Here is a 23,031-nt window from a genome sequence, read left to right as displayed (position 1 = left end):
GCTTAACAAGACGGTTTGAATGCTCCTTGGAAAAGTGGTGGAGGTCGCAGTAGCTTAACAAGACGGTTTTAATGCCCCTTACAAGAGCCATACAGTACAGCATCTTAAAAACATTATTCCCATTATTGGGGAGTGGGTCTCCCATAGTCTTTGCTTATGCCTTTCAAGCAAAAGCTGCCAAAAATTAGGATGGAGGAACTTGCAATGCCCCTTACAAGAGCCATGCAGTACAGCATATTAGAAACATTATTCCCATTATTGGGGAGTGGGTCTCCCATAGTCTTTGCTTATGCCTTTCAAGCAAAAGCTGCCAAAAATTAGGATGGAGGAACTTGCAATGCCCCTTATAAGAGCCATGCAGTACAGCATATTACAAACATTATTCCCATTATTGGGGAGTGGGTCTCCCATAGTCTTTGCTTATGCCTTTCAAGCAAAAGCTGCCAAAAATTAGGATGGAGGAACTTGCAATGCCCCTTACAAGAGCCATGCAGTACAGCATATTACAAACATTATTCACATTATTGGGGAGTGGGTCTCCCATACTCTTTGCTTATGCCTTCCAAGCAAAAGCTGCCAAAAATTAGGAGGAAATGCAATGCCCGTTCGAAGAGTCGTGGAGGTTAGAGTTAATTAAAAACAACATTTCAATCCCCCTTGGAAGAGCTGTGGAGTTCAGAGTGGTTTAACAAGACGCCTTTAATGCCACTCGGAAGAGACGCGGAGGTCCCAGTAGCTTAACAAGACGGATTTAATGCCCCTCGGAAGAGATGTGGAGGTCGCAGTAGCTTAACAAGACGGTTTTAATGCCCGTTGGAAAAGAGGTGGAGGTCACAGTAGCTTAACAAGACGGTTTTAATGCCTCTCGGAAGAGACGTGGAGGTCGCAGTAGCTTAACAAGACGGTTTTAATGACCCTTGGAAAAGTGGTGGAGGTCGCAGTAGCTTAACAAGACAGTTTTAATGGCCCTTGGAAAAGTGGTGGAGGTCGCAGTAGCTTAACAAGACGGTTTTAATGCCCCCTGGAAAGGTGGTGGAGGTCGCAGTAGCTTAACAAGACGGTTTTAATGCCCCTCGGAAGAGACGTGGAGGTCCCAGTAGCTTAACAAGACGGTTTTAATGCCCCTCGGAAGAGACGAGGAGGTCGCAGTAGCTTAACAAGATGGTTTTAATGCCCCTTGGAAAATTGGTGGAGGTCACAGTAGCTTAACCTTCGTCCGGCTGAGTAGGTACAATTGTAACTATTCCGTTTTAAAATTGCAATAACTTTTTTTTGAAAAGCCGTAGAGAGCTGAAATTTCGTGACATCTCTGCAGTTTTGGTCCAGAATATATTGGCCAAATTTCAATAAAATATCTCCACCCCCTTCCGAGATAAAGGGTCGAGATATTTTTGCATCCATAACAAGCTGCATAGGTACAAATGTACCCTCATATATTTTGAATGAAGATAATGCAAGGAAAAAAGAATAATATTTTTTTTAATGATAATGCTATTTTATTATTATAAACAAGTAAAAAAACTGTTCATTTACATTATAAAAGTAAATGTAAGAAACTTTTTTTATTGATTTTCTTCGCAAGTAATGCATGTTGTCTTTGCTACCGAGTGGGTTTCACACAAACCACACAAGACTTTCTAGTCTTACGTTGTTTTCGCCTCAGGTCTCGGCAGACATGGCAACTACCAACAACAGGGGAGGGTCCACGACTACCATGAGGTATTTGAGGGCCAGCTGCTGCTTACGATGCTACAAGAATGCATTGTCCAAGCACCATTTCTACTGCACCTCGAAGAAAATGGCTTCTCATCATCATTCGGTTTGTACTACGATCTTCAATTGCAGGCATACACAGCTGATTTGCGAGATCTTTCAGGAACTTTCTTCGTTGATCCTTTGTCCTGAAGCTTGGATTGTGTTCTCTGTAGATGATGTAGGATGCTAACCCAGTGACGTCAATCATATTGTAGAAAAATGCCAGAGGCCAACGTAATGTTCGTCGTTTCACAGTGTACTCTCCCAACATTTTATCCATAACATCAACTCCGCCTTTTGTTTTGTTGTAGTATTTTATTATCTCTGGCTTGGTTGCTAGTGTCTCTTCAACTTCTCCCGTCATGCGCATAGATGATAGAAGCATGACTGATTTGTTCTTCTTTGGTACATATGAACAGACTGTTGCATCATGATTGTAGGCAAAATTTATCAAGTTTACAGGCCTTTCTTTGGCAGGCTGCATGTTGCTAGGTAGGAACCTTTTGTTTTTTCTCACTGTACCAACTAGTGTCATGTTCCAGGATTTCAATACCTTAGCTAGTTCCATGGTTGCAAAGAAGTTATCGGTGGTGACATTTCTTCCAGAGCCATTATACGAGCTCACTAGGTCCAATACTGTTCGTTCACCAATGATTACTTGTCGAGGACCATCAGTTGGTTTCCCAGTGTAGAGCTGACCTTGTAATGGGTAGGCGTTTGACGAGTCACAAGCCCAGAAAATCTTTATGCTATATTTAGCTGGTTTTGAAGGTATATACTGGGTAAATTTAGTATGGCCTCTAAATGGAAATAATTGCTTGTCGACGGTGATACAATTATATGGCTTGAAGGCTCTCTCCAGATTTCTGTTCAGCATTGTCCAGATGTCCCGTATTGGTGCAGCTTTATCTGTTTGCACACGTTCTGCACGTGTATTTTCGTTGTCAAATCTGATAAATCTGAGTATCATCTTGAAGCAGTCATGAGACATGGCTGCACGTATAAGAAGCAGAGCAGCAACATTCCACATTTCCTCCAGATTCTCCTTGTTGTCTCTGTGCACACCAGCAGCAATCAGTATGCCCAAAAATGCATGGAGTTCAGTTTCAGTAAATTGCTTGAATGTTTTTTGTGGTGGCCGTTCAGAAGAATCAGGAAAACGTTGTACCAGTTCGTTGTTGTAAGCATCACAAACTCTCTTGGCCTTTCGATTCGTTTCTCGTAATATGATGTCACACATCTCGGGAGTCATGATTGACTTGAATAGCTCTTTTGCTGTATACAGGTTGCTGATTGCTGCAGGGCCACCTCTTTGTCGTAGGACATTACGAGATTTTGTTTGTGCATTTGGCAGTGGATCACTACATCATTGAGTTTTATCCTTAGCAGTCCAAATGTCGCCTGCACTTTGAGGCACAGACTCATCCTCAACACTTTCGTCTGAGTCGTATTCTTTTTCCTGCTCTATGACCATTTCTTGTTCAATGTCTGAATCTTCTACAATAACATCTACTTGTGGTACATAGTTTTCATCATCAGATGCAACATATAGTTCTTCCTCATGCTCAGAATCAGATTCTTCTAGCATTCGCATTATTTCGTCAGACGTAAATCTGTAAATATGAAAAAATGAAAAATAAATAATTTTCCGAAATACTACACAATACTACATTATTGGCTTTTCACAAAATGATACTAACCTGCAAACACGTTTTCTTGGATTATGGCGGAAACTAGATCCAGCATCACTATCACTCATGATGACTTGGTAGATGAATTCTGGCTTCGTAATTTAGTTCAGTAACACGTGGCAAGTAGAATGAAACTCGATTCTAAAGTGCAGATAAAAAAGTAAATTATTTCTAGTGATAATTATTTATAAATGTCATTTATATATTATGTAAACCGTATATGGTTTCAGAATTTTCATTCCATCTTCGACTGTTTTTTCGACCAATAGGAAAATTGTAACAGAGCCACCATCTTTATTTTGTGCTGAATATAAGTAAAACATCGTAAAACAATATGTAGATACTAATTATTATCCATTTTTCGTATAAAAATCATACCTGTAGTGATAAGTTTCATACAAAATATATGTAAGCCAAGTCCAGGCTCAAAGACAATTTCTGACTGTTCTGCCCCCACATAAGGCGAATGAAGGTATAACTGGCTATTAGATGCTGTGAGACTTTCCTTCCTTCGTATCCAAGAAATTGAAGACTTCACAAGCCTAGAAATGTGTGTGCTCACAGCAATGAGATGAACAGCAAAATGGCTACTGAGAGGAGGGAGGCAGGAAGAGAAGTAGAAGCCACTCCCAGTTTGAATCAACTTAAATGACAGCAACATAAGTGAGCAGTAACAACACTGGCCAATAGATATCAGCATAAAATTTGTAGCTGAATGAACTTTAGTTTCTGAAACCAAGTAAAGGAGAAAGTCTTCCCACAGTGGAGGTATATATGAAGGTACAATTGTACCTATGCAGCCTGTTAAAGTTGTAAAATTATGCAGCCTGACGAAGGTTAACAAGACGGTTTTAATACCCCTTGGAAGAGACGTGGAGGTCGCAGTAGCTTAACAAGACGGTTTTAATGCCCCTTGGAAAAGTGGTGGAGGTCGCAGTAGCTTAACAAGATGGTTTTAATGCCCCTTGGAAAAGTGGTGGAGGTTGCAGTAGCTTAACAAGACGGTTTTAATGCCCCTCGGAAGAGACATGGAGGTCCCAGTAGCTTAACAAGACGGTTTTAATGCCCCTTACAAGAGCCATACAGTACAGCATCTTAAAAATATTATTCCCATTATCGGGGAGTGCGTCTCACACAGTCTTTGCTTATGCCTTCCAAGCAAAAGCTGACAAGAATAAGGACGGAGGAACTTTCAATAATGGCAACACGGAACACCGTCACCCTGGTGGTATAGTGGTGGTGGAGGCTGAGGATAAGGAGAAGACCATAAAACAGACGAAATGAGGAAGCGTATATGACGCGCCCCCTGGGCCATGTTGTTAGGGATACCCGGAGCCGGATCAGATGGGGGTTGTAGTTTCCGAGTGGCTGTGACCCGGTCCGTGCCCAGGGTGTCAAACTCAGTGTGCGGCAGTCCTTGTAGATGTTTTAGTGTCGACTACGCCACCCGTTGATTTGCGGTCAAAAGGCCGCCGCTGCAGGATGGTCCGCTGAGGCTGGTGGTGTGTGTGCAGCTGTGGTAGTATAACCCCCAACGGGAGGGGTATAGCCTCAGGGGGTCAGACGTGGAGGATGGTGGTTGTGAAGGTGCAGCAAGGAGACTCAGAGGCATAAAATGCAGTTCCAGGGTTTTACTTACTGGTGTTGCTCGGGTCACTGTGTACAGCAGTGACCACCCAAGCCGTGCTGCGTCCACCAGGTCCTGGACTCGGTCAACTCCCGGGCAATTCCGGAGTGTGGTCCTGAGCTCCTTTCTGACTCTCCCTTCCTCTGGCCGTTCCCACCAGGGATCCACCTCTGTCCAGCTCCCTCGGGCCTCTTAGTGGTTGAACCTTCTCTGGCTTCCCTGGCCCTACTCGTGGTGTGCCTTCCTGGTGGATTTGGTGAGGGTCGTGGCAGATCCTGCCCACGACCTCCGGTTCCTGGCTAAGGTGTGCTTTAGCCTCTGCCAGCTTAGGATCCGGTACCCTTTTGCCGACCCTTCACCCTTATCAGCTCTTATTCTGGGATCTTGGGGTCCCCTCTCGTCCTGCGCCTCTGGGTCTCTCTTCCTTCTCCTCCGCTCTGCTTCTCAGGCTCTCAGACAGACTGTCTGACTGACTGACTGACTGACTGACCCTGATCTAAGATGGTGCCCACCTTATATACTCCCTCTATGTGTGAGCTCAGGTGACCAGCACCCAATGAGCTCCTAGCTTTACCCAGGCTGCTCCCCCTATCTGCCCCTACACTACTGGGATGTTCCACCCCCCTCCCACTCCAGCCAGGGACAGACGCTGTCGTACCTGCACATATACTGGTGGGAGTACCGTTGTTCTGTCCCCCGGAAATGGGATGTATGTAGTGCATGCAGCCTACTAGCTCAGTTCCATACTCCATCCTTACCCGGGAGTGGAATACCACACCTCTGGGTTGAGGTGCAATACCCCTGTAGCAACCGAATCCTCAGGGTGCTACATTCCCCCCTGGTAAATCACAGCACGTCCTCGGGCTGTAAAAGAATAAACATCCAAAAACATACAATTTTTTTTTTCAAAACATAAACATATAAAACATTATATATATCATAAAACTTTTCATTATTAACATTCTTGTTCCTCCGGCCACGGTGCAAATTGTGGCCGGGTAAGTGCCACAGTCTCTTCTGGAAGAAAAACAGTTTCCTATAAAACCGGTAGGGGGCGCCTTAGAAAGCGCAACTATGTACAAAAAGGGGAAGGTATGGCCGCTCTCAGTCCTCGGCCAATGGGGAAGAGGAATGGCTGTTCACAGTCCTCAGCCTGTTGGGGGATAGGGACACACGAGTACAGTTCACTGGTCCCAACGGGGACTATATTTTAAACTATTAACTGTTCTTGTACCCTGATGGGTAACTATTTTACAGTTTCACGATACCGTACTCTAATGACGGCGTCCTCCTGTTCCTTCTCGCGGGCAAACTTCAGACCCGTCCGGGTCCTCTTGCTCCTCCTCACACCGCAGCTCCTCCTCCGTCAGCCGGTGTACATGAAGGGCGTACGGTCCTTTGGCACATTTGTGCCGGGTGAATGTGACCTCGTCCCCTACGTATAGGTCACGTCCTCTGTGTCCCTCCGGCAGATGACTTTCAACGTCTCTGCGGGTGACAAAGACGTCGCCGGGGGTCTGATGATCCCTGATGAAACCCCAACCGTGCTGCAGTTGGAATTTAATCACAGTCCCGGTGGCACGGGGACAATGAGCTGCACGGGGGTTCCTCCGGGTCCGGCTCTTCTGTTCAGCGGTCTGTATTTGCAGCCGCTGCTCACGGACCCGCCTCTCTCTCCTTTCCCTGTCAAAGACCTCCAGCTGCTGCCGGCAGCACTCTGCACGCTCAGCTGCGGCCGCCCGTGTTTCTTGGGTGAACCCCATGAGGTCTCCTCCAGTGGGGTCCCACTCAAACTGCGTCTCCCCCAACGAGAGCGGGGTCATCTTGACAGGCGCCGGAGGCGGTATCAGGGGCTCATCCAGGGGTCTTTCTTTCCGGAGTCGGGGATGGTGGTACTCCGGTGGCCACACAAAGGGCTGCCCATCCGGGCAAGTGTGCTGGGCAAACAAGTCTTCACCCAGGTGTGGCGCTGTGGATGTTGAGGGCGCGGAGGTGGTAGCGGCGCCCAGGTTTACCAGGCCTTGCGACCAGGCTTGGGGCACCCTGAAGGTGAAGGGCACCGTGAAGACGGCGGCGCCCGGGTGTTCCTGGCCTTGCGACCAGGCCGGTGGCTCGGCAGAGGTAGAGGGCGCTGTTGGTACTGCGGCACCCGGGGGCACTCGGCCTTGCGACCAGGCCGGTGGCGTCTCCTGCTTGGCCGCGCTCTGGATTGAGGCGCGTGACGTAGCAGGGGGCGTGGCCGCGGCTCCGGCCGCTTGAGGCCTAGCTTGGAGCGATGACGCAGCGGTTACGGGAACGGTAAGTGGGGCTTCGGGCTCTGCGACGGGGAGCTGGGGCAGGTTTACGGCTTCTGGGCACGGGATGCTGTCGTCCTCATTACCTGCCTTCATCTCTTCGGCTCCCTCCGCGGCGTCGTCTCCGGCCGTCGTCCCTCCTTCGCCGTCCTCAGAGGTGGATTTGCTCCTCGCTGCGGGTGGCATGCTTCGCTGGCGGGCTCCAGCCTGCTGGGCCATCTCTCTGCTCCACTCCGCCAGTGTTTCCTGCTGCACCCGGGCCATCCTTCGTGCTAGGCCCTCCAGCGCGGTCTGTGCACGCTCCCGATCTCCGGGGAGCTGCGCCAGGATCTCCAGCAGGCCTTCTGAAGTGGCGACCTGCAACAGGCTCCTGACCACTGGGTCGGTGCTGCCTGACTCTCCCTCCATCTCCGGGTGTGTTCTCTCTGGACTCTCCTCCAGACTCCTCCAAGCTGCTCCCATCTTCTTTCTTTTGTTCTGGCTACGCCCATACCGAGGGCGGTCCTGGGGCAACTTTGTGATTGCCAGTTCCAGGGGCAGTTCTCTCACGCTGATGGACATATCAATCATCACAGTCTCTGCTGGTGGGGGCGGTTTCCACTTTTGGCGCCATTTTCTGTCCTGGCCCACGATGGGAGGTGGCCTCTTGCCATCCTTTGGCACGCCCATAATGGCGTCCGCTCTGCCAAGGCGGGAAATCTTTTCTGATGGCGGGAATCGCTTCCCAGTGGCGGGAAACTCTATGGATGGCGGGAAAAGACTGCAGATGACGGGCAAATGGCGGGAACTGATCCGAGATGGCGTCCGATGGCGGGGACCCTCTGGAATTGGCGGGAGACTTCTTTTTGAGGTAAATGCGAACTTTTCTTCAGGCACGCAGTACCCGGTGGTTGCGGGCACGTGATCCTGCCGACTACGCCAAAGTTGACGCGCCCCCTGGGCCATGTTGTTAGGGATACCCGGAGCCGGATCAGATGGGGGTTGTAGTCTCCGAGTGGCTGTGACCCGGTCCGTGCCCAGGGTGTCAAACTCAGTGTGCGGCAGTCCTTGTAGATGTTTTAGTGTCGACTACGCCACCCGTTGATTTGCGGTCAAAAGGCCGCCGCTGCAGGATGGTCCGCTGAGGCTGGTGGTGTGTGTGCAGCTGTGGTAGTATAACCCCCAACGGGAGGGGTATAGCCTCAGGGGGTCAGACGTGGAGGATGGTGGTTGTGAAGGTGCAGCAAGGAGACTCAGAGGCATAAAATGCAGTTCCAGGGTTTTACTTACTGGTGTTGCTCGGGTCACTGTGTACAGCAGTGACCACCCAAGCCGTGCTGCGTCCACCAGGTCCTGGACTCGGTCAACTCCCGGGCAATTCCGGAGTGTGGTCCTGAGCTCCTTTCTGACTCTCCCTTCCTCTGGCCGTTCCCACCAGGGATCCACCTCTGTCCAGCTCCCTCGGGCCTCTTAGTGGTTGAACCTTCTCTGGCTTCCCTGGCCCTACTCGTGGTGTGCCTTCCTGGTGGATTTGGTGAGGGTCGTGGCAGATCCTGCCCACGACCTCCGGTTCCTGGCTAAGGTGTGCTTTAGCCTCTGCCAGCTTAGGATCCGGTACCCTTTTGCCGACCCTTCACCCTTATCAGCTCTTATTCTGGGATCTTGGGGTCCCCTCTCGTCCTGCGCCTCTGGGTCTCTCTTCCTTCTCCTCCGCTCTGCTTCTCAGGCTCTCAGACAGACTGTCTGACTGACTGACCCTGATCTAAGATGGTGCCCACCTTATATACTCCCTCTATGTGTGAGCTCAGGTGACCAGCACCCAATGAGCTCCTAGCTTTACCCAGGCTGCTCCCCCTATCTGCCCCTACACTACTGGGATGTTCCACCCCCCTCCCACTCCAGCCAGGGACAGACGCTGTCGTACCTGCACATATACTGGTGGGAGTACCGTTGTTCTGTCCCCCGGAAATGGGATGTATGTAGTGCATGCAGCCTACTAGCTCAGTTCCATACTCCATCCTTACCCGGGAGTGGAATACCACACCTCTGGGTTGAGGTGCAATACCCCTGTAGCAACCGAATCCTCAGGGTGCTACATATACCCATGTGTGGGTGTGAAGCGGTGCATGTGAATACACCTCCTGAAATAACACAGTGGATTTGACTTTATGTTACTCTGCTGTCATTTGGTGGTGATGAGAAGTCTGGCCCAATCCAGCCCTTGTTCATTTTGATAAGGATCAGCTTGTCAGCATTGTCAGTTGACAGGCAAGTGCGCTTATCAGTTATAATTCCCCCAGCGGCACTAAAAACACGCTCCGATAACACGCTAGCCGGCAGGGCAGGCCAGGACCTCCAAGGTGTACAGAGCAAGTTCATTCCAAGTGTCCAGCTTGGATACCCAATAATTAAAAGGCACAGAGGAATCACGGAGGACGCTGGTACGGTCGGCAAGGTACTCCCTCACCATCTTTTGAAACTTTCCACTCCTTGTGAGAGTACCCTGCGCCTCAGGGTCTGTCCGAAGGGAGGGTCTGAGAAAACTGTCCCAGAATGTTGACAGTGTTCCCCTGCCTCTGCTGTATTGGAGTTGCGTCTCTCTTGCATGTACGCCTTGGTTGGGCACCGAACTGTGTCCTCTGCCGCTAGCGTGTTTAGATGGGAAATTTTTAACAGTTCTGCAGCAAGGGCCTTCGGGTACTGCCCCATTTTTGTAGACCTCTCCACCTCAGGAATAAGAGAGTGAAAGTTCTCCTTGTAGCGGGGGTCTAAAAGTGTCATCAACCAGTAATGACTGTCACCCAACATTTTGACAACGCGAGGGTCACGGTTAAGGCAGAGTAACATAAAGTCAGCCATGCGTGCCAGACTGGTAATGGGCAAGACTTCCGTGTCCTCACCAAGATGACGACTGACCATGCTCTCCTCCTCCTCCTCCTCACCCCTGTCCTCAGGCCACCCACGCTGAACTGACGGTATGACAGTTGTACAGGTACTACCGTCTACAGTGAATGATACAAGCTCCTGTTCTTCCTCCTCCTCCTACTCCTCCTCTCCCTCATTGTCCCCCAATGCACATTGGGATGAGATGAGGCTGGGCTGTGTGTAATCGACCGCTACGGCTTCTTGATCCATCTCATCATACTCTGGCTGCAATGCCTCCTCTTTAATTCTCTGCAGAGAGCGTTGCAAAAGACAGACAAGTGGAATGCTGACGCTAATGATGGCGTCATCGCCACTCACCATCTTGGTGGACTCCTCAAAGTTTGTCAAGATGGTACATATGTCAGACATCCAGGTCCACTCCTGAGGTCTTATGTGTGGAGTCTGACCTGAATATCGACGGCCTTGTTGCAGCTGGTACTCCACAACTGCTCTATTCTGCTCACAAATCCTTTGCAACATGTGGAGGGTAGAGTTCCAATGTGTGGGGACATCACACACCAGTCGGTGTGACGGAAGCTGCAAACACTGCTGCAACACAGCAAGGGCGGTGGAAGCTGTAGCCGACTTGCGAAAATGAGCTGACAGGCGGCGTACTTTGACGAGCAGATCCAGCTTGTAACTGATGTGGTGATATCTGAGATGGAGGCTGAACATGAAGAGGAGGAGGAGGAGGATGACGCGCAGGAGCTGTACACTGTGGGGGCAACTCTGGCTGACATAGGGCCCGCAATCCTCGGTGCGCGAGGATGTGTTCCGTCCCAAGGTCCGACTGGGTCCCGGCTTCCACTATTTTTACCCAGTGTGCTGTCAGGGAGATGTACCGTCCCTGGCCACAAGCACTTGTCCACGTGTCCGTTGTCAGGTGGACTCTCCCAGTAACTGCGTTGTTGAGGGCATGGCAGATGTTTTGGGACACGTGCTTGTGTAGTGTGGGGATGGCACACCAGGCAAAATAGTGTCGGCTGGGGACCGAGTACCGAGGGACGGCCACCGCCATAAGGTTGCGGAAGGATTCCGTCTCCACCAGCCTAAAAGGCAGCATTTCCAACGCAAGCAGTTGTGAAATGTGCGAATTTAGAACTGTGGCCTGTGGGGTGTTAGCTGCGAATTTCCGCTTTGGTTCAAAGGTCTGGGATATGGACAATTGAACACTGCGGTGGGACGTGGACGTGGACGTTGATGCTGTTTCTTGAGAAACTGCCATAACAAGTAAAGACTGAGAGGAGGGGGCATCTTTGCATGCAGTATGGACAGGGGATTGCCTTGCACACACAACAGGGGGTTCTATTGCACGCACAACAGCGGAAGAAGCAGTGGTGACACCCGCTGACACTGGTCGTGGACCCTGGGTTTCACCCCACAAAGTAGGGTGCTTTGCTGCCATGTGCCTGATCATGCTGGTGGTGGTCAGGCTGGTAGTTTTGTCACCCCTGCTGATGCTGGCATGGCAGGTGGTACAAATTGCCTTTTTGGGGTTATCAGCAGAGTCTTTAAAAAAATTCCAGACTCTGGAAGACCTACAGGTTGTACTGGCAACGTCCCTCGTGTTGGTGTTACGGGGAACTGTTGCCTGCCTTCTGTGTGCGGCCACCACACTGCTTCTTCCTGCCTGTTTTGGTACTCTGCCTCCCTCACCCTGTGTGCTGCTGGCCTCGCTCTGCATGTCCTCCTGCCACGTTGGGTCAGTTACTAGATCATCCACCACCTCCTCCTCTTCCACTTGCGCACCACGATCCGCCTCCTCACTTCTTGGCAATTGTGTCTCGTCATCGTCCACCTCATGTGACAAATTGCCAGCGTCGACTTCCTGTGGCCGTGGCTGTTCAAATATTTGGGCATCGCTACATGGGATCTCCTCTTCCACCACTTCAAGCGGAGCAGGCGAGGGGCACAAATCTGGAAATGGACCAGTGAACAGCTCTTCAGAGTGTCCAAGTGTGGGATCAGTTGCTGTCTGACGACACTCGGCATGGTGGGAGGAAGGAGCATGAGGGTGAGGAGGAGTATGCGGTCGAGACTCACGGCTACTAAGATTTGACCGTGTGGAAGACAGACCGGAGGTGGTGGTGCCCAGGTAACTGGAAGTATTATCTGCTATCCAATTAATAACCTGTTCACACTGATCAGTTCGCAATACTGGTGTTGTACTGTGCTTCCCTAGTAATTCGGTCAAGAAGTGGGAACGAGAAGATGTGGCTGTTGGTTGTGGCACATTTTCACCTTGGCCACCGCCCCGTCCTCTGCACTCACCATCACCAGAACGTCTAGTTCCACGTCCCTTGCCACGCGCCTTGCCCATTGTAAAGGAAGTAAAATAGCTTACACTCGCACTATAAATGGAAAAAGGGTAATAAAAAGGAGATTAGTACCGTGAACGAGGAAAACCACAGTTCTATTTCTCTGGCCTGCACCCGACTCTTTTAAACAATCTGAACAATCAGGGTGAAACTATTACTGTTTTTCTTTATGGAAAAAATACCAAAAGCTGAATAATAGAGATTTTTTACAAAACCACAGTTATTGTTTACTGGGGTATACCAGACAATTTTAAATAGATATATTTGCGGCTGAACAGTGAGCGACACACTCAAACTGTTTTTTTTTAGGTAAAAATGGCCCAAAAGTGGATAACACAGAGGTTTGAACCGTGGAACTGCAAAACCACACTTCTATTTCTCTGGCCTTCACCAGACTATTTTCAACAGATATATTTGTGTCTGAACAATCAGGGAGACACTATTACAGCTTTTTCTTTACGGCAAAAAATGCCAAAAGCAGGATAATAGAGATTTTTTAACCGTGGAACAGCAAAACCACAGTTATAATTTACTGGTGTTTACCAGACTTTTTTCAATATATATATTTGCGGCGGAACAGTGAGCGACACACTCAAACTGTTTTTTAAGGTAAAAATGGCCCAAAAGTGGATAATACAGAGGTTTGAACCGTGGAACTGCAAAACCACACTTCTGTTTCTCTGTACTACACCAGACTATTTTAAACAGATATATTTGTGCCTGAACTGTCATAGACACACTTTTTTTGGGGGGGGGGGGGGGGGCACACCAAAAGGTTAATAAGATGGGTATTTGTACAGTGTGAAGGAGGAAAAAAAAAGAGGATTTAGATGAAAAAAAAAGGATTTTTCCTGGCCCCCCAGGACCTGGAGCTAAGTCCAGCAATTTCAGCAACAGGAGCACACAGGACTGTAATGCAGCGTTTGCTGATATAACCACTGCGTGTCCTATACAGCCTGCCTGCCTGCCTGATATTTGGGATGGATATTAGTCCTGAGAAGGACTGTTTGTTTGATTTGACAGCCTTTACAAACTCTACACTAATTATTTCGCAGCATAAATCTCTCCCTAGCTCAGGAGCGCTGTCCCTACACTGTCTAATCCGGAGCGACTGTGTCCAAGATGGCGGCGCCCGGTTTTAAATACTCGAGGTGACGCTGTGCGGCCAGCCAATCAATGTAATGCCCACAACCAACATGGCTGCGGCATTACAGTGACTGGCTGGCAATCCCTGCATGTTCATTGGCTCTGTAAAGAGCGCCAAACATGCAGGGTGGAGACCCGAGTTCCCGCCCGAGTAACCCGTAAATGCTCGGTGCTCGCCGAACATCCCGAGTAGCGTGATGCTCGGGTGAGTACCGAGCAGTGTCGAGCATTTTCGCTCAACACTATCCATGTGTAATGTGTCGGTATATATATATGTATTTAGAACACAAAAAAAGCATGAGTACAAAATGGCCTAAAAAGTTAAAGTTTTATTTAGCCAATCTGTAAATAACTTACATTAATATATCCATAATATAAATATAATGCATGACAAGAAAGTGCAATGTGCTGGAAGAAAAAGGCAGTCCCACCTGCAAGGGCATGTCATACCCAAGCTAAAAAGATAGAGTCCATATACATATGCGGAGTGGGTTTAAAACTACCACGCACGCTCCGTCTAAGATCCTCGTTTATATTGAGCTATGTGTTTCAATCACATGACGCACCATGTGACCAATTGTGGATGTATTTATAAAGGTCCTGTTCACTCTCTTTCACTTACCTGTCTCTTGATAAAGCTTTTTGCAAGCGAAACGGGCTTCGAGACACCTTTGCCACCTGTCCTCCGCATCCCCCTGGACCCAATATACAATTGTGGTAAACATCTGGTGAACTTGGGTTTGGTTTAAACATTTTTATGTGCTGCCTCTGGAAAGATACCACACTATGTATATGGACTATCTTTTTAGCTTGGGTATGATATGCTCTTGCAGGTGGGACTGCGTTTTTCTTCCAGCACATTGCACTTTCTTGTCATGCATTATATTTATATTATGGATATATTAATGTAAGTTATTTACAGATTGACTAAATAAAACTTTAACTTTTTAGGCCATTTTGTACTCATGCTTTTTTTGTGTTCTAAATACATATATATATACCGACACATTACACATGGATAGTGTTGAGCGAAAATGCTCGACACTGCTCGGTACTCACCCGAGCATCACGCTACTCGGGATGTTCGGCGAGCACCGAGCATTTACGGGTTACTCGGGCGGGAGCTCGGGTCTCCGCCCTGCATGTTTGGCGCTCTTTACAGAGCCAATGAACATGCAGGGATTGCCAGCCAGTCACTGTAATGCCGCAGCCATGTTGGTTGTGGGCATTACATTGATTGGCTGGCCGCACAGCGTCACCTCGACGCCATTTTGTACTCATGTTTTTTTTGCGTTCTAAATGCTATATGAGTAGGCTATTCTGGATTTACCGGGGTTTCAGCCATTGTTTCTTTAAGATATGTTGGTCGTTGTTTTTACATATATGTACAGTGCCTACAAGTAGTATTCAACCCCCTGCAGATTTAGCTGGTTTGATAAGATGCAAATAAGTTAGAGCCTTCAAACTGCAAACGAGAGTAGGTTTTATGAACAGAAGCATAAATCTTACAAACCAAAAAGTTATGTTGCTCAGTTGAATTTTATTAAATTTTAAACATAAAAGTGTGGGTCAATTATTATACAACCCCTATGTTTAATATTTTGTGGAATAACCCTTGTTTACAATTACAGCTAATAATCGTATTTTATAAGACCTGATCAGGCCGGCACAGGTCTGTGGAGTTATCTTGGCCCACTCCTCCATGCAGATCTTCTCCAAGTTATCTAGGTTCTTTGGGTGTCTCATGTGGACTTTATTCTTGAGCTCCTTCCACAAGTTTTCAATTGGGTTAAGGTCAGGAGACTGACTAGGCCACTCCAACACCTTGACTTTTTCCCTCTTGAACCAGGCTTTGGTTTTCTTGGCTGTGTGCTTTGGGTCGTTGTCTTGGAAGATGAAATTACGACCCATCTTAAGATCCTTGATGGAGGAGCGGAGGTTCTTGGCCAAAATCTCCAGGTAGGCCGTGCTATCCATCTTCCCATGGATGCGGACCAGATGGCCAGGCCCCTTGGCTGAGAAACAGCCCCACAGCATGATGCTGCCACCAACATGCTTGACTGTAGGGATGGTATTCTTGGGGTCGTATGCAGTGCCATCCAGTCTCCAAACGTCACGTGTGTGGTTGGCACCAAAGATCTCGATCTTGGTCTCATCAGACCATAGAACCTTGAACCAGTCTGTCTCAGAGTCCTCCAAGTGATCATGAGCAAACTGTAGACTATATGGGGCCGCTGATGCGGTGCAGTTCCTCTGGAGCTGATGGTGACGCAGCAGAGTTGGTTCAGCTCTTCACAAGCAGAGCTTAGTCCCAGGGCAGGATATAGTGATGCTATGAGGTAGATGTTGCTGGTGCAGTGTAGTGCAGGTGCAGGTGATGGCGCAGATAATGACCAGTCCACAACTTAATGGCGGTTTCCTCTTATCTTTACTTGCGGTTGTTAAGCAGTCCGGGGTACGGGTACTAGCTGGTAGTAGAGGTCCGGGCGGCCTGGGAGCAAGTTGGGGATTCACCTTGCCAGGTGAAGTTGTAGGCCTTCCCTCTGCGCTAATCTCTTTGGCCCTGCTACTTGAAGCTATGCTGCGGCCCTCGTCCCTGAGTAAAACGTCTTTTTCCTCACCCAAATGGCAGGCAGCTCGGGCCTTCCTTAAGTGTCGCTCCCACGTGGCAGTGCTGGGCCCTATGGTGCTGCTGTGTTGCCGGGCGTCTGATGGGGCCAGGAGACCTGCAGTCTCCTGCCCTCCAGATTCTGCTGCTGGGCCTTCAGTGCCCCACAACCATGGACTCCGGTGTCAAGTTCACTTGCGCTCCTCTCCTCTGGGGCGAGCTTGTACACAGCTCCCTTCCCCAGGTCCTTCCTCTTCGCTCTCCTGTCTCCAACTCCTCTCAACTGACTCTTACTAACACCCGCCTCCAGATTCCAGTTGTTAAGGGGAAGAGCTCCCCTTTCTGGTCTGGAGCCAGGAAAGTGTTGTATGCTGGTATACCTGATTAGGGGACCCCTCCTTGCTCCCAGGCATGGCATCACCCCCTGTGAGGGAGGCAATGCCACTGTGGCAACCGGATCCCAGGGGTGCCCATTCCCCCCTAGTTAAATTCAGTACTCCCAGACTGAGGACACCTTTAGAATTAAACAATTCACATTACAAATAGTTTACAAAGTCTCAAAAAGGCAAAAATTGCAGAATAACAAAAACCAAACTAAACTTGGGAACAGTCCTTGCTGCGCTTAGTCTTTACGCCACTATCCGGGAATTGCCTTTTTTCCGGGTACTTGAAGGTTGGTTGGTGGGAACCGCCTCAACCCACTTTGTGTATCGCCCTTGGGCGTGGCTTCAGGGCACTCTGTTGATGGGCCTGGTTTTCGGCCACGCCTGCGGTTTATTTTCAAGGCCAACAATTAACTTTATTCAACATTGTCCTGACCACACCTAGTCCTGTGGTCCATTTGTCCATACATTTAATAGCTATATACACTCAGGATTACTTAACGGTTACAACTATATAACATATTCTACTTTTTAGTTCCTATAACGGGCAGGGAGCTGACCTATGGTACTACTGGTTGATCTACGCAGTACATTTGTTGCCAATGACCTACCCGAGTCTCTAGTGTCTACCGCTGGTGTGGTGGGCTCAGTGTGGACTACACTACGGTTAGTCTGAGGTAACACCGGTAGGCTTGGTAGTCTTCTACGACTTTTTTGACTCACCATGGGTATGACAGATTCACCGCTAGCAGGGGGTAGATTCACTTGTTCCTCTGCTGATGAAGCATCTGTTTCTGGGGCCGAGTGGTCTCTCTGCTGTTCTAGAGTCTCTGCGGCTTCCAGTGAGGCTACTTGGGGAAAGGTCAGGACAGGTACCACGATTGCTTGGTTCACCTTCGTCCAAGACCGGGGAAATTGTCCAAGGATGGTTTGAACCATCTCTTCTGAGTGCTGGGGGCTGGTTTGGTCTCCCTCTTTGTGTCTCAACTGATCAGGGCATATCTTCAGGTGGTCTCTTGAGACTGCCGCCGAAGTCTCTCCTCCATCTTTACTGATGAGGCATACCTTGGTGTTATCGAAATTTGAAGGTAAGACGGTGTATGGCTCAACCTCCCACTGATCATCTAATTTGTGAACTCGTCTTTTCCTTTTGAGTACCTGTTCTCCAGGTGACAAGGGAACTGCAGGTGCGTGCTGATTATAAGTTCTCTCCTGCCTCTGTCTCACCTGGGACAAACTTCTCTCTACACATTCTTGCACCTTGCGGTATTGTTGCTGCCGCTCCGTATCCCAATCTTCATCTGGTGATGTCATCTCAGATGTTAAAACTCCCATGTCTGAGTCAATGGGTAACTTGCCAGGTCTTGCTCTCATCAGGTAGGCGGGTGTACAGTTGGTGGAGTTCACCAGGATGTGGTTATATAGGTCCACCAAATCTGGTAACTTCTCTGGCCACAGGCTACGTTCTTCAAGGGGCAATGTCTTCAACAGGTCTATTACCACCTGGTTCATCTTCTCGCACAACCCGTTGGTCTGGGGATGATACGGCGTCGTCCCTATTTTCTTGCAGCTGTACAAGTCACAGAATTCCTGAAACACTTCTGCTTCAAAGGCTGGGCCTTGGTCGGTAAGCACTCGCTCAGGGTAACCGTGTGGGTGACAAAAGTGTTGTTGCAACGCTTTGGCTGTCGTCTTAGCCGTCTGATCCTTCGCTGGCACTACTACCAGAAATCGGGAGTTGTGGTCTACTATGGTGAGAGCGTAGACATAGCCTGACCGGCTTGGAGCTAGCTTCACGTGGTCCAAGGCTACCAGTTCAAGTGGTTGTTTGGTGATTATGGGCTGCAGGGTAGCCCATTGGCTATCACGGTCTTTCCGTCTCAGGTTGCATGGACCACATTCTCGACACCATCTCTCGATTGCTTTCTTCAGGCCAGCCCAGTAGAATCGCTCACGTAGCAGGACTTCCAACTTTTTCCACCCGAAGTGTCCTGCTCCATCGTGGTACGCTTCTAAGACCATTGGAGCATTCCGCCTTGGGACTACCACCTGCCAGACCAATTTGTGTGTCCGGGAGTTGATGCTTCTCTGACACAGCTTTCCCTTGTAGATGAACAGCTTGCCCTTCTCCTTCCACAACTGCTGGGTCTCCTGTGGAGCATCTGGACCAGGGTGCGAGTCAGTTTGTGTCAGCAACTCCTTTTCTAGGTGGACAGCTGGGTCGCTATACTGCGTTTCTGCCCATCCATTGTGGGGTAATGGGTTAAACGTGGCTTCTGTGTTGGCAGAGCCATTGTTCCTCACAGTGGGAGCACTGGGTCACCCCGTGATGATGGAAAGCGGGTATCTCTATCTCCTCCAGCTGTTCCGGGTTTCTCCCCCATCTGGCAAGTTGGGCATCCTGGACAGCGCATCAGCATTAGTGTTTTTATGCCCTGCCCGATACTTGATGGTAAACTCGTAGTTGGACAGTCGAGCTATCCATCATTGTTCTAGGGCACCAAGCTTCGCAGTCTCCAGGTGCGTCAGCGGGTTGTTGTCCGTGAAGACTGTAAATCTGGAGGAGGCGAGGTAGTGTTTGAAGCGCTCTGTTACAGCCCAGACTATGGCTAAAAACTCCAACTTAAAGGAACTATAGTTGTCGGGGTTCCTTTCCGTAGGACTGAGCTTCCTGCTGGCTTAGGCAATCACTCTCTCTCTGCCCTGCTGTACCTGGGACAGCGCCGCTCCCAATCAAACGTTGCTGGCATCCGTATGGAGTATAAAGGATTGGCCTTAATCGGGGTAGGCCAGGACTTCGTCTCCCGTAAGAGCCACTTTCAGTCGAGTGAAGGATTAATTTTCTGGTTTACCCCATTTGAATGGAGGATTCGGGTTCTTGGCCCTCTTGGACTGGCCTACTAAGAGGTCCTGCATGGGTGCCGCTATCTTGGTGAAACCCTTGATGAATCTCCTGTAGTAGCCTACAAGCCCGAGGAACTGCCGCACTTCTTTGATAGTGGAGGGTCTTGGCCAGTCCTTGATCACGGTAACTTTTTCAGGGTCTGGTGCTACTCCTTCGGCGCTTACCACATGACCTAGGTACTGCACCTTGGGCTTCAACAGGTGGCACTTGGACGGCTTTACCTTCAGGCCAAAACCAGATAGGGCTTCGAACACCTCGGCCAGGTGTTCCAGGTGGTCTTCATATGTCTTTGAGTAGATGATTACGTCGTCTAAGTACAGCAGAACAGTTTCGAAGTTTTTGTGTCCTAGGCATCACTCCATTAACCGCTGGAATGTTCCCGGGTCGTTGCAGAGCCCAAATGGCATGCAGTTGAACTCGCAGAGGCCCATTGGTGTTGTAAACGCATTCTTCTCTCTGTCCGCCTCTGCCACGGGAACCTGCCAATACCCACTGGTGAGATCTAAAGTGGAGAAATAGTTAGCGGATCTCAGTGCAGCTAATGATTCCTCAATTCTGGGTAATGGGTAGGCGTCCTTATGTGTAATGTGGTTAATCTGCCTATAATCAACACACATCCTCATTGTACCATCTTTCTTTCTAACGAGGACTAATGGAGCTGCCCAGGGGCTACAACTATCTCTGATCACCCCAGCCTCCTTAATCTCCCATAACATTCCCTTGGCACATTGATAGTGAGCTGGGGGTACAGGCCGGTACCTCTCTTTAATGGGCAGATGATTTCCTGTGGGGATGTGATGTTGGACCCCTTTTACCTGCCCAAAGTCTAGTGCTTTTGGTGTAAAGGGATGGAGTCTGTGCCTACTTGTAGCTTCTGACACCAATTCTCCTTCTGCCCCTTGGAGCCATTATACTCCGCTTGTTTGGATGGAGACAAGGGTTCCACTGCCTTTATTTCATTGTTACTGACAGTGAACAGCTTAGCAAGGGTGACATACCTGGGTAAATGGACCTCTTTCTCCCCATAATTCAGGATGTGTATCGGTACTCTCCCATTGCGGACATCGACCACCCCCCTGGCCGTCAAGATGGTGGGCTTACTATCAGAGTACACGGGTTCTACCAGGGCCTGATAATCTTGACCCCTGAGACATATTGCTGCTCGACACCATATTAACATTTCACTGCTAGGGGGCATTGCAATGGGGAATGGATCACTCACTCTGACACTGCAGACTTCTCCACCAGACAGCTCTACCTGTTGTCTCTGCATCAGGGCTTTGATCTCCTTCTGCAGAATTCGCTGCTGACTGGAACTGGCAGTCTCTGCGACCTGTTGCAACAAAACCATAATTTCCCCAAGACAATTCTCTATCACATTGGTGCCTAAGGTTATCATAGGATGGCTTTCTCGGCGGTCAATATCAACAATAATCATCCCTTGTGATAGCAATTCTACTTGGCCAACTTTTATGGTCACCTCTTTATACCCCACCTGAGGCAAGGGCTGACCATTGCTGGCATAGATATTAATATGTTCATCTGGACTGCAGGTAATGTCTGAATCAGTCCAGTATTGTTTATAAAGGATATATGGCATCGTTGTCACCTGGGAACCAGTGTCCAGTAACACGTTCATCGGGATGCCATCAAGCACGACAGGTAGGACCGGTCGTCCTCCCACGTACTTGTCTCGCCAGCTTTGTGGGCCTGGTCGTCCTACTCCTGGGGGTTGGCCCTCTGCCCCAGGGGTTGCTCGTTTAAATCGCAGAATCTTGCGAGGTGCCCCGCCTTTTGACAGCAGCGGCAGATGGGTTGTCCGTTCTGGTCGTAGCGATCGCTGTTTCTCCCTCTGGTCGGTGGAATTCTTCTCTGCCGTCGCCACAGGACGTCATCTGGACTGGAAGCCAGCTGAATTCTTTCCTTTGGAGACATTTGCATGGCCTGCTCGGTTTTGGTTAGCGCAGCCACACTTTTGGTCAGCTCCTTGGCCTGAAGGCGTAGGTCTGCAGAGGGGTCATGATCTAGGGTCTGCGCGTCAGCCTCCGCAGGTGTCAGGGAAAAGGACACCACCTCCTCGTGGTATGTGATAGCTGGGCACAGGAGGGGTGCAGTGCTACTTGGGGTTGATTCTCACAGCACCCGGATGGCTTTAAATTGCACAAAGTCCAGATCAGGGTTTGCAGAGCTATTATGCACAGCTGTGTCCGGTGAGCATTAGGAGCCCCTCGATAAACTGCTCAGTTAGTGTGCTAGACGAGGATAGATTGCTATCGGGGTCTACCTGTTTAATGGCCCGCAGCGCCTCCTGCAGGTTTAAAGCATAGTCCCGCACACTGTCCTGCACCCTTTGTTTGCACCCGTAGAACTTCATTTTAATCTCCGCTGCTGTGCGGGTATCAAAGGTATCCTTCAACCTGGCCAGTATTTCCTTAACAGTACTTTTGTCCCTGCCCGGCCAGGACTTCACCTCCCTCTGGGCTGCACCGATTAGCTGGCCTATAAGGATGCTGACTTTCTGCTCCTCAGACAGGGGGTACACTTGGAACAAACTGCGCAGTCTCTCCCCAAAGTCGCTCAGGGTGTGCGACTCCCCTGAGTACTGGGGCAACCACGCCACCCCCGGTATATACGGCATGGATAATGGCATTACAGTGGCGGCTGCGCTCGCAGCTGAATCCTCTCCCAGGTTGGGCATCTTCCTCCTCCCTAGTGAACCTCAGCCAGGTCCTGGGTTTCTGCTGATGTACTAGTATGCTGCTCTGCCGGCGAGAGGGATTGCTTACCGGCGGTTCCGGATCTGGGCCTCCTGCTTCCCCTCCGCTGACGGCAAATGACGTGATGATACAGTTAAGCAAAGTCTATGGCACACAGTACCCGGTTATACCGGGGTTCGAATCCTGTTCATGACGCCAAGTTGACGCGTCCCCTGGGCCGTGGGGTACTTGGTAGCCGGGCCGGTCGGTGCTGGGGATGTCACGGTGGCAGTGACCCGGTCCGTGACCCAGGGTGGTCAATAAAAGGGAAAGTAAAAAGGGAATAAAGTTTTTAGAGATAATGTTCGTGACGCCACCTGTGGTATGCAGCTATATGGGGCCACCGCTGTGGTGCAGATCCTCTGGAGCTGATGGTGACATAGCAGAGTTGGTTCAGCTCTCCACAAGGAGAGCTTAGCCCCAGGGCAGGATATAGTGATGCTATGAGGTAGATGTTGCTGGTGCAGTGTAGTGCAGGTGATGACGCAGATAATGACCAGTCCACAACTTAATGGCGGTTTCCTCTTATCTTTACTTGCGGTTGTTAAGCAGTCTGGGGTACGGGTACTAGCTGGTAGTAGAGGTCCGGGCGGCCTGAGAGCAAGTTGGGGATCCACCTCGCCAGGTGAAGTTGTAGGCCTTCC

This window comes from Phyllobates terribilis, unplaced genomic scaffold (genome assembly GCF_046119375.1).
Source record: "Phyllobates terribilis strain yellow unplaced genomic scaffold, ASM4611937v1 Scaffold_11__3_contigs__length_659146591, whole genome shotgun sequence".
Classification (NCBI taxonomy): domain Eukaryota; kingdom Metazoa; phylum Chordata; class Amphibia; order Anura; family Dendrobatidae; genus Phyllobates; species Phyllobates terribilis.
Note: the sequence above shows the minus strand (reverse complement) of the source record.